Genomic DNA, 12,354 nt, shown 5'->3' on the forward strand with positions numbered 1-12,354 from the left:
CTGCGTCCTCAGATATGTTTTGCAGTCCTATAAAGTTGGACAGAACCTAATAAAATGCCAATGCTGGCCCGTGGTTTTCTCACCTGCATCAGGATGCCGCTTCCGTAATCACGATATCGCTCGATTTCTATAAGCAATAACCGCGCAGAGAAAGGTAGCAGACACATGAGCAATTTTTGTCTCTCAAACGCTCTCTTTACGACAGAAACTTGCTCCTCTGTTTTCTGTACGCTTTATTTCGCAATATATCAGATTACGATGCCCGGCTCCTATTGGCCAATAGTTGACATCCATAAATAAGGGTGTTTGGATCAGTTCTCTTCTTCGTACTGTTATGGTTACACTTATTGACGGAATTTAGAAACAGGCTAATACTAATTAACGTATTTTCGGAAGAAGCCTACTATCTTATGTTCACGCTGGGCCGCGGCCGTCCGCATAGGAACGTTGGCCACTCTGCTTATCAGTGTCGTAGCCGTCGGGTCTTGCTGAATTCGCCACTCAACTAGCCTGGAACCAAGGAAAACTTAAGAGGAAGTGGTAAACTTAAACTTTAGTGGTAAACTTTGTGCTTCTATTCTTTTTTCAATCTTTCGGCATAGCTCGGGCGCTCCTATCTTAATACATGTAAAAGGAACATTTGTTTTTCTCGTCATCCACTGCACCAAATTTGACGAGGTTTGTTGTATGTAAAAGAAAAATTTTAAATCTAGTGGCTGCCGGTTTCAAATTTTTTATTTAGACCATCAAATTTTTCTTAAAAATTGGCAAATCGCAAATTTTCAGAAAACGAAACTATCATGTATACCAGTCTGCAATTCAGCAATGATAAATGATATTAAATTATGTGAATTACATCTAATAGCACACCTAAAGTTGACAAAATTGATATTTTAAACATGAATCTCAAAAAATCTAGTAATGTGGAAATATAGCTTTTGCAGAACCCTTGCACACGACGTAACAAATTCACGTAAGATATAAAATGACGTACCAAATCTGTCCGCTTTCAATGATCTAGTGGATGCCGTTCACGAAACCGCGATATCTGTTCTTCATGCAGAGTTATTATTTGGTAAACTTCGTGCCTCAATTTTTTTCAAACTTTCGAATATTCTGAAAATTATTTAACAAAATTCGTCCTCTAAATCGAAACTTCTCTGCCAACAGTCATTTTAATTTAACTTTCTCTCGCAAATGCAGCAAACTTGATCAAAATCGGTCCAGCGGTTATCATAGAAAAACGTTTCTGCGTTTTACACGTATTTGAATGGCATTAATCCGCAGAAAACTGAAGTAATGTTTAACAGTCTCGGAAGAGAACAACAGTTTACGATAGGTAGCGAGGCACTGGAAGTGGTAAGGGGATACATCTACTTAAGGCAGGTAGTGACCGCGGATCCAGATTATGAGACTGAAATAATCAGGAGAATAAAAATGGCCTGCGGTGCGCTTGTCTAGCATTCTCAGATCATGAACAGTAGGTTGCCATTATCACTCAAGAGAAAAGTGTATAACAGCTGTGTCTTACCAGTACTCACGTACAGGGCAGAAACCTGGAGGCTTACGAAAAGGGTTCTACTTAAATTGAGGACGACGCAACGAGCTGTCGAAAGAAGAATGATGGGTGTAACGTTAAGGGATAAGAAAAGAGCAGATTGGTTGAGGGAACAAACGCGAGTTAATGACATCTTAGTTGAAATCAAGAAAAAGAAATGGGGGGCATGGGCAAGGCATGTAATGAGGAGGGAAGATAACCGATGGTCATTAAGGGTTACTGACTGGATCCCAAGGGAAGGGAAGCGTAGCAGGGGGTGGCAGAAAGTTAGGTGGGCGGATGAGACTAAGAAGTTTGCAGGGACAACATTGCCACAATTAGTACATGACCGGTGTAGTTGGAGAAGTATGGGAGAGGCCTTTGCCCTGCAGTGGGCGTAACCAGGCTGATGATGATGATGATGATGATGATGATGATGATGATGATGATGATGATGATGATGATGATGATGATGATGATGATGATGTATTTGAATAGGCCTCAGTCGGAGTTTGCCAGCGCGCGCTCACTCGCGCCTGGTTAGGCGCATTGGCAGACTTCGCTTCTTAATGACCAAGCAATTGAAAGTGCTTCAAAATGCGCAAATTGGATGTGGCCACTATACCCGTCGGTCAAGTTGGTGCAGGACAAAGCCGGTCCGCAACACGTAATACAGCCAGGGTGGAGCATTTGATTGCGAGCGCGCACTCCATCCATGTCGTGCACAAACCAAACGCTGCTCTTGCATGTAGTTGCGGTCTGCTACTTTGCGTAGATATCGTGGCCGCTGCAGAGTGCCACGACCAGTCCACTGGTTGAGCACACTGCGGCTCGATGAGACGGTCATTTCAGGAATCGCCCGACATTTTTGCGCAGGCGCGACTAAAAGCGGGTGCGATGGAGAAAATCTGGGGACTATTGTTCCTGTAGTATCTGACTTTGCCTATGCACTACGCAGCAGAGGTTTCTTTGCTGGTTTTCTATGCGTTTGGGCCTAGGCGCACCGGCTTTGCAGATTGAGGACGCGCGCTGGACAAGCCCATACGCGAGTTTGTTTACACTCCCACGCTGCCTACTGGCGCGGAGAACCACGTGAAGCAGGCGGCACTGGCGCCCCATTTGGTGATTGCTGTCGCTAATGGCACGTCGGACGTACGTGAATCGTAGAAGCTAAAGCTTCGTTGGACAGACTTTCTCGCTGCTTGTACCGTTCTAGCTCCAAAATAACATCACTGATTTTCCCGGGGGAGCATAGGGTCCGTAGTAGAGAGAGGGCCTGCTCTCCTGAAGCAGTATCTTCGCTCGAGCCAAGCTAAAAATGCGTGAGACGTACCTGCTTTTTTTCCGTTTCGCCAGCTCCACGGCTCCCGACTACGGATTTGTACACATGCTTTTGCGGAAGGACGTTTATTTTGCCCAAAGGGGACCATTAAAAATGTTTTTCATAGGTCATGGAGAAGAGCATACGAAAAGCAAGGCACGAGGTAAGATACTGCTCGAGGAGAGCAGGCCCGGTCTCTGGTGCGGCCCCTACTGCTCTCTCGGGAAAATCAGTGTCGTTATTTTGTAGGTAAGGCGCTGTGAGGCACGAGCGAGATATAATCCCGCGTGACTGGCTCAGCACGAGCGCCCCCAGGCGCGAGAAAGTCTGTCCGACGTAACTTCAGACACAACGAACACCCAATGGGGTGTGAATGCCCACTGCTTCACCTCGTTCACCGCGCGGGCAGCCAGCGTGATAGCGTAAAAAACTCGCGCATGGTCAAGGCCAGTGCGAGCAATCGCGCTGACAGTCCTCCACGCCTTCACACTGCGCCAGCAACATCCAAGGAGACGCACGCGGAAAACTCGCGCACAACGCACGCCATCGACACAGAGACACACTACCTTACTCCGCGATGCCGGCACGCCTAGGGAAAAACGCAAACAAAGCAAGCAGAGAAAGTTCTACTCTGTAATACCTAGGCAAACTCAGATATTCCCAAAGAAAAATCACCCAGATATTTTTTGTTTTGCACCCACCTTTAGTCGTGCCTGCGCACAAACGTAGGGCTGTTGCTGTAGTGACCGTCTCGTCTCGCTGAGGATAAATCCGTTTGGCACGTTTGGCGCGTCATTCGCGCAAAAATCGGAAACTGTGCCGTCAACGCGAACATTCAAAATCACATTTGAACTTCGCGCAACAGGGACGTTGGGTAGGCGGAGCGTTGTGCGCATGCCCGGCTACTCCGAAGCCTTCGCAGTGCAAGGCATTGAAAAAGGAGCGGAAGCACCGCGAAGATAGGCGAGGGAGAGGTGTACTAATTGCTGTTGGAGACTGTTTACCATCATCCGTGATAAATCACGACGACAACATCGAACTAACATGGGTAAGCCTGCACAGTACAATTGGCGAAATAGTGTTTGGAATCTGTTACCGTCCACCAGATAGTAACCCCTCATTTTGCGATTTCTTGCGCCTTTCTTTAGAACAAATACGAAAAGACATGCCCGCTGCACCTATCTTCCTTTTTGGAGACTTTAATCATCCCAGCATCAATTGGCCACTACTTCCACCATCCAACAAAACACCCTATAGTGAACCCAAACAGTTTCTTGATTTAACTCTAGACTTTAACCAACACCAAGCAATAACATGCCCAACTAGGGGAGACAACACCCTGGATCTCTTGTTAACATCTAGCCCGGAAAACATAAAAAAGATAAAAACATAAAAACATAAAAAAATAAAAGGCTTTAGCGACCACAGCGTACTTCATATCGGCATTTCATTGCCATTGAAAAAGAAAACCCCCACGCAAAAATTAATCACTGATTACAAGAAAGCTAACTTCGACGCATTTAACCGCGAACTTGCACTCTTCTACGAAGATTTTCGACAGTCGTACTCTGCTCGCTAGGTCAACGCCAATTGGGAATTATATAAAAACACTATGCTAAACTTAAACTTATATATCCCTACTAACGTTATAAATACCGACAAAACTAATCAGTGGTTTACGCAACACCTAAAACGTCTACTTAATAAGAAAAAGCGCCATTATCGTAAAGCGAAGTTAACTAATAAACGCAGAGCTTGGGAAAGGTACGACCTAAGTGCCAAAAAATACATTAACGAATTGAAAACTTCCAAAAACAAATTTTTTTCAACTGACCTCTTATCAACCTTCAGTCTAACACTCGTAAATTCCTTCAGATTATCTCCCCGCCTAAGCGCCAAACTCTGCTCCAGCTATCAGACGACGACAACTTAATAATTGAAACTGAAAAATGTGCTACAGCCCTTAACAACTTCTTCACATCAGTATTTTCCCCTGCTATAAACTCAAGTCCTAACGAATTACCATACCACTGGCCGACCAGAATGACCGATATCCAGATTCCAGCCCAGCTAACGGAATAGCTGGGCTAACATAAACTCTAAAATTATCCTCCTCGGCTGGTTGCGATCGAATCAGCTGCAAATTGCTTTAAAAAAAAATTCCCTGTCGAGCGCAATACCTAGCTTACTTTTCCAACAATCAATCAATACTGGTGAAGTTCCCCACGATTCGAAAAAGGCTCAAGTCATTCTCGTCCATAAATCTGGTGATCGAACAAAAGCATGTAAGTATCGTCCAATTTCTCTAACCAGTATCCCCTCTAAACTGCTGCAACATATCATAGGAACCAATCTAATGCACTACCTTGAATCAATTAACTTCTTCTATTAATACCAGCATGATTTTAGAAAACTATTATCCTGCGAAACTCAGCTCTCTGAATTCACCGATGAAATCTTGCAACACATGAACGATCGCCTACAAATTGACGCCATCTTCTTAGACTTTTCAAAGGCCATCGACTGCGTCCCCCAAAATCACCTACTTGGCAAATTATCTACTCTTGGAATCCCCCCATCACTAATTACTTGGATCGAACATTTCTTCAAAGGATGCGTACAATACACATCCGCTAACTCTCACGACTCACACCTTTCTGATGTTACATCCGGTGTCCCCCAGGGAGCAGGCTTATCCCCCTGCTATTTTTAATCTATATCAATGACCTGCCATGTAACACAAAAACCAGACTTCGACTTTTTGCTGATGACTGCGTCATCTACAACGCCATCCATAACCCTGGTGATTCCATTGGCATACAAAATGACATAGACACTATCGTTTCATGGTGTGAAAAATGCCTCTTAACCTTAATAAGTGCCAATGTATGTCTTTTTCCCGTAAGCGCAGCATCACAAATTACGTGTACCATATAAGCTCAACTAAAATACCACGAACAGACGGCTATAAGTATCTAGGTGTTTGCTTGACATCGTGATTATCATGGGTTACTCACATTGAAACAATATGCGAAAACGCCTCGCGCACACTTGGTTTGTTGCGTCGTAATCTGAAATCTGCATCACCCGCTATTAAAAAAACTTGCATATCAGACATACCTTCGGCTGAACCTGGAGTATGCATCGTCCATCTGGCAGCCCTCACAAGCATATCTCACCTACGAATTAGAAGCCATTCAGAATCGTGCTGCACGCTTTATCATGTCAAACTACTCAAGGAAAACCAGCATAACTGAACTAAAACACACACTCGAGCTTCCCAGTCTCCAATCACGTCGTATCATCGAGTCTCTGCATGCTTCACTCTTTCTACTATCACCCAATAGCCAGGCACCCTCGAATACAACCTTCCGCCTAGAATCTCTCCCCGCCTCAATCACAGCTGTCCAATCGCGCAAGTTCAGTGCCGCTCGTCTTCGATGAAGGATTCTTTTTTCCCAGATGCAATAGCGCTGTGGAAAACTCTTCCGGAATGTATTGTTTCTTCCGCCGACCACACGACTTTCCGTGAGAAACTAACAATCCACCTCACCTAGAATGTTTTGTTAAAAATGCCTTTGCTACTTGATCCGTTTTAAGTAATTAATTGTTAGTGATTCACTCTCACGCATAGTATGTCTTTAGTAGTATTTATGTAGTAAGTATTTTGTTGTATTTAGTAGTTGCTTTTTTAGAGTGATTTTGATGATACGGCGGCTTGCTCGGTTCCCTCCTTCGCGTGATGAAGAGTTCCGCACACTTTGTTTTCCCCCGCCTTATGTAATGCCTCCGGGCCTTTGAGGCTTCAATATATGAAATGAAAAAGGATGAAAGGAGGGTTAGATTGCTAACAATTCCGCTTTTGCTGTACGCAATGAGGTAGTTTCTTGCGGCAAAGTATTTCTGAAAGAGGCTAACTTAACTTGAAATGCATCTTTCCACTTCGATAAAAAGTGGCAAGGGGCCCCTCTAAATGGATACTAAAGGCAAATATTAAGTCAACCTGTACTTTTAACATATCATTCTAGAAACGCCACAGTCCTTCTTCAATTCGTGCCACTTAAAGACTCAGTTGAAGAGAACAATGATTCTCTAGGGGTCTGCATACCTCTAGCTCCATGGATCGGTGGATTATATGAGCGCACCTTTTTAAACGGTGCGGTGGTTTACGCCAGCAAGTTCTTGTTCTTATTTTCGGGATGTCCTAGCTACCTTTTTTATATTGTCACGTACCAGTTTGTGCCGCTGTGGACACAAGGACGTCGGGAAGTGAAGAGGGGGTTGAAGTGTCTCGAAGATCGTTAGATGGTGCTACCCTGGCTGGCCACTGAGCCCCAACCTTGTAACTCTATATGTTGCAAATACATATATTTTCTCCCCGTAACATTTTGGTGGAGGTGCGGGGTAATCTCGCCACAAGCCGGCCCTGGATCTTCGCAGCGCGCGTCACAACGGTTCTGCTGTAATGGCTACTGACGCTACCTCCGCCGCTCAGACACCAGCAGAAGTAGTGCTAACCCAGGTACGTCGCCCGGGAATCTTTATCGGCACTGGCAAGGTCGACGTCGAAGACTGGCTGACGTCGAATGCGCGCGTCGGTAAGCACAACAAGTGGGATGCCACACTTGTGCTGGCCAACGTTATCTTTTACTTGGTAGGAACCGCGAAGGTATGGTTCGAGACGCATGAAGCCGACATTAGAAGCTGGGACTCCTACAGGAAAAGCTGCGCGATCTTTTCGGAAGACCTTTGGGACGTCAAATGGAGGCCAAGCAAGAGCTAGCGTCTCGTGCCCAGACATCAACCGAATAGTACGTCACGTATATTCAAGACGTTCTGGCTCTCTGCCGTAAAGCGGACGCAGACATGCTGGAGGCCGATAAGGTTGGACACATCTTCAAATGCATCGCGGACGATGTGTTCAACCTCATGCTTTGCAGGAACTGCTCAACGGTTGAGTCCATCATTAAGGAATGCCGGAATTTTGAGCAAGCGAAGAGCAAACGCATCGTACAACGCTTCGACCGACTTCCGAATACGGTTGCCACTTCCTCTTGCAACGACCCTCTGGCGTCTCATGACGACCCTTCGATGTCACATCCGCCTACAACGCCAAGCTTAACACAGGTCATCCGTGACGGACTTGAGGCTATGGCTCCATGTTCTGACTGTTCCCATACGCATGACAACATGACCATCTCGCTCATTCAAGCTGTTGTCCGCCAAGAAATTGCAAACATGGGCATCCAGCCTGCCGTCCGCCCACGTTCCTCCCCTACCGCTCCTGTGATTGCCTCTGCTGCACCCAGACAGACGTTCCCGAATCGATATCGGAACACCTCTGAGTGGCGAACAGCGGATGACAGGCCAATTTACTTTGTTTGCTCCCGGGTCGGTCACATCTCCCGCCACTGCCATAGTAGCCACTGGTTCTCCTCGCCTCGACCATATGCTGATCGCCGCTACGACCGAGAGCCTCGGCCTCTGTCGCCCCTCTCTGTACCATACCCATGCTGGCCTTCCCTCTCGGGGAAACACCACTAGCCGCTCGCCCTCGCCGCAACGCCAACACTCCCATTCGCCTACACCTCGACGTCCCTCGTCCCCATCCTACGGGGGCCACTTCTCGGGAAACTGAGCAATGCAACCCCCGGAGGTGAGGCTACATTGACGACTCCGACTGCAAAACCTCTGCTGATCCCTGCTTTCGACCGAACTTTGTTGAAATTTTCGTTGATGATGTACCCGTTGAAGCCCTCGTTGATACTGGCGCTCAGGTGTTGGTTATGCGATCAGATCTTCGTAGCTATCTCCGTAAAGTCCTGACACCTACCGAGTTGCCTGACGTCCAAGTAGTTAATGACAGTACAACAGCCGTGATAGGAATACGCGCCGCCCGTGTTACCATTGCCGGCCGTCCACTGTTAGTCCTGTTCACTGTATACAGGCTGAGTGTCCCCACGAAGTGATTCTTGGAATCGACTTTCTGACTGTCCATTCAGCACTTATTGACTGTGCAACCGGCACCCTTCGCCTTGAACTGCCCCATCACTCTGTCGACCCGACCGAGGACCACAAGTCCCGACTTTGTTCGACCTAATTTGTTCGACTGCAACCTGATGCCGCGACTTAAGTCCTCATGTCGCCTTCTCCACCACTTCGAGATGGTCCTTAAGTGGTGTCCCCACTTTGCGACGTCCTCCTGGCACGTCATATAGCTCTACCAAGCTCAATTGTGACACTTGTCAACAATCGAGCGTGGCTTCCTTCTTCTGAACTTTGGTTCGGGTCTGCAAGTACTTCCTGAGGGTGTATTTCTCGCTGTGCTGTCCCCTTTGGAAGACTGTAGAGTAGCTGCTCTTACTCCCGAACCACGATTCGACACTTGCAGCTTCTGCCTCTCCTACTTCACGCAACGGCAAGTTTACGCCAATGATAGCTGCTGATCTACGACCTGCTTACGCCGACGCTCTTCGCTGCATTCTGATATCCTATGAAGACATCTTTGATTTTGGCGATCGCCCGCTCGGCCGAACCCGTGTCGTCACCCATCCCATCCACAGTGGTGACGCTCCTCCTATACGTCGGTGGCCATACCGTGTGTCTGCGGCTGAACGCCAGATTATCCAAACGGAGGTGGACAAAATGCTATCCAAAGATATTATGGAGCCTTCCTGCAGTTACCTCCATCGCAGCCCATCGCAGCTACCATCGCAGCCCTTTCACGCAGGGCAAGTGTCTTTAGAAAGGCAAATAAAGAATCTAATTAATACAATAGAAATAACTCGCGAAGTGAGTTTATCTGTGCAAGCCGCGACAGTGTTCTTGCCTACGAGTACAATGCATGACTGTGGACGACATAACACACAAAAAAAGTTCTGGCATGTATATAAACATCGTGCACATTACGCATACATTATTAGCTAGACAGAGAATTTTGTTTTTTGTGCTAGTAGTCGAAACTAAAGGAATTTGTCCACCAAACTAGTTTGAAAAACCTTCTTCTAACTGGAAGCAGGCAGCCAATCCTAAGCCACAAAACAAGCGCGCAGTTACGCGCTGAAAAAGCAGAAAAAACATCTGCTTCCGCCAGTTTCATAACGTTCCATCATCGCTGCTAGCACAGCACACAATAATCAAGCCTTAACTGCGGTAAAAATTTATGTGTAAACGCCCAACAATAATTTTTAATGCCTCGCCTCTTGTAACTCTATGGGCGGCTTCCTAGCGAACGGCCAAACTGCGAGGGCGATCTACGAGAGAAAGAGCTAGCTGAGAGAAGGCCAGGAGAAGGAGAGCCCGGGCGAGGAGGAATGTCGCTACCTTTAAGTTTTATTCAGGGACCTTAGAGTAGAGTCGCGTACCACGCCATCTGGTTGTAGAAGATAGGACTAAAGCAAAAACTTTACAGCACATTCAACTTCAGCAGCGCCAGCAGTGATCTTTTTTATGTACTTTTTGAAACAATGGGCGCGGTGCTATTTCTTTCTTCTGTTTTTATTTTTACTTCACAACGCGGTTGCATTGTCACACGAAACTGCGAGGCTGCGCCGAGTCGAACGTGCTTGACGTGCCACTTGTACTCGTCAACAAATCCTCGTGTTCCCAACCGCGCTTTGGGTGTCGATTTTTTACCCTCGTCTCGTTTTCTTAGGCATTGTGTCAAAAATCGAAAGTGCCTCCCAAGCATATCAGCTGTCCCGCTGCATTGGCGCATCCATTATTAGTTTTGTCTGTCTCTCGCTGCGCTTGCGCGCTCCGCTCGACGCGCTCTCACGGAGGCGCCCGTCCGCTCACGCGCTCGCGGTTTAGCGTTTGGCGCTTGCGCACTTGCGCCCCCGCTCGCTAGCGGAGCGGAGCGCAGGAAACGTCCTGCTAGAACTGCCTGTTTGGTGCCTCGGTGATCGTGCTATGACCGGAGGTGGTGCATGTGCATGTGTAAATTAAGGAACGAGTGCTAAACGACTATGTCCCGTAACAGTGGCACCTTTCCTTACTTGATGTGCTTCACCGCATACACCGCTTTACTGCGACGAAGCTAACTTTGGAGGCAAATGATCCCAAGTGAATCGTAGTAGACACGGAGCATCGCGATACGACAGAGACCAAGAATGAGAAGACACATACACAGCTATGTGGGCTCAGTGCTGTATCTTTATATGTTTGTCTACTTGGCTTTATTTTTGATCCCCTGACATTGTATAAAAAAGCACGTGCGATTGAATAAAACATTTGGCTGAAAGTTAGCGCTGTGTATGTGTGTTCTCATTCTTGGTCCCTGTCGTATAGCGCTACTCCGTGTCTACTATGAATTCAAACCAACTAGCCCGGCAACGTGCGCTGGCAAGGGAATCAACGGCGTGTTTAACTCGGGGGCTCCCATCTAAGTACATCTAAAAGGAGAATTCGTTTTTCTCGGCCACCACTGCACCAAATTTGACGAGGTTTGTTGAAATTAAAAGAAATGCATAAAATCTAGGGACTGCTGTTTTCGAATTGTCGATTTAGGTTGTAAATTTTTATTAAAAATGGCAAAAATCGCAGATTTTCAGAAAACGAAACTATCATTGCCATTTGTTGGGCGTGTTGGTAAATTGAAACCATATTTAGCGCCAGCAAACAAGGACGGAAGGGAGACGACAACACAATGCGCATTGTGTTGTCGTCTCCCTTCCGTCCTTGTTTGCTGGCGCTAAATATGCTTTCGAGACTATCAAGTTTACAACTCTGTGACTCAGCAATGAAAAATTACATCACAATTATGTGAATTGCATCTAATAGTACATTTTAAGCGGACAAAATTGATGTGTTCCACATGAATCTAAAGAAATGCAGTAATATGGAAATACAGCTTTTGCAAAACCCTTGTACACAACGTAACGAATTCACGAAAGATACCAATTGACATATCGAATTTGTCCGCTTTGAATGATCTAATGAATGCCGTTTACAGAACCGCGATACCTATCCTTGACACGGAGCTATTAATTTGGAAACTTTGCGCTTCTATTTTTTTCTCGAACTTTCGAATTTTTGAAAATTCTTTTAACAAAATTCAGGGCCTAAATCGAAATTCCGCTTCCAACCGTCACTAGAATTTAACTTTCTCTCTCAAATGCAACAAATTTCATTAAAGTGGGTTCAGGGGTTACCTCAGAAAAGCGAAGGCCAGGAGGGTGTTCCCGAGATTTACAAAGACGAAAAGTAAAGAGGGGCTTCAAGCCATTGTGGATAAAGTGAGATTACGCAAACTTGCAGGGTGCCCCCTTTTGTGCAAGGGCCATTTTAGAGGCGCTGCTTAACTGGGCACGCAGGTTGCCATCGCCTTTCCCAACCACCCAATAGCGTGCCCTAATATCTGACTGGGACAGACCTAAGCACTTCTGCGTGAATCTCCAGACGCGTCGGCAGACGATAGCGGGAAAAACTTTTATTGTACAATATCGTTCGGTTCCAGAAGTTTTAGTCCAGAAGAAAGTCGCAGTTTCTCCCGAAA

The sequence above is a fragment of the Dermacentor variabilis genome, chromosome 1 (genome assembly GCF_050947875.1).
Source record: "Dermacentor variabilis isolate Ectoservices chromosome 1, ASM5094787v1, whole genome shotgun sequence".
In the NCBI taxonomy this organism is placed as follows: Eukaryota; Metazoa; Arthropoda; class Arachnida; order Ixodida; family Ixodidae; genus Dermacentor; species Dermacentor variabilis.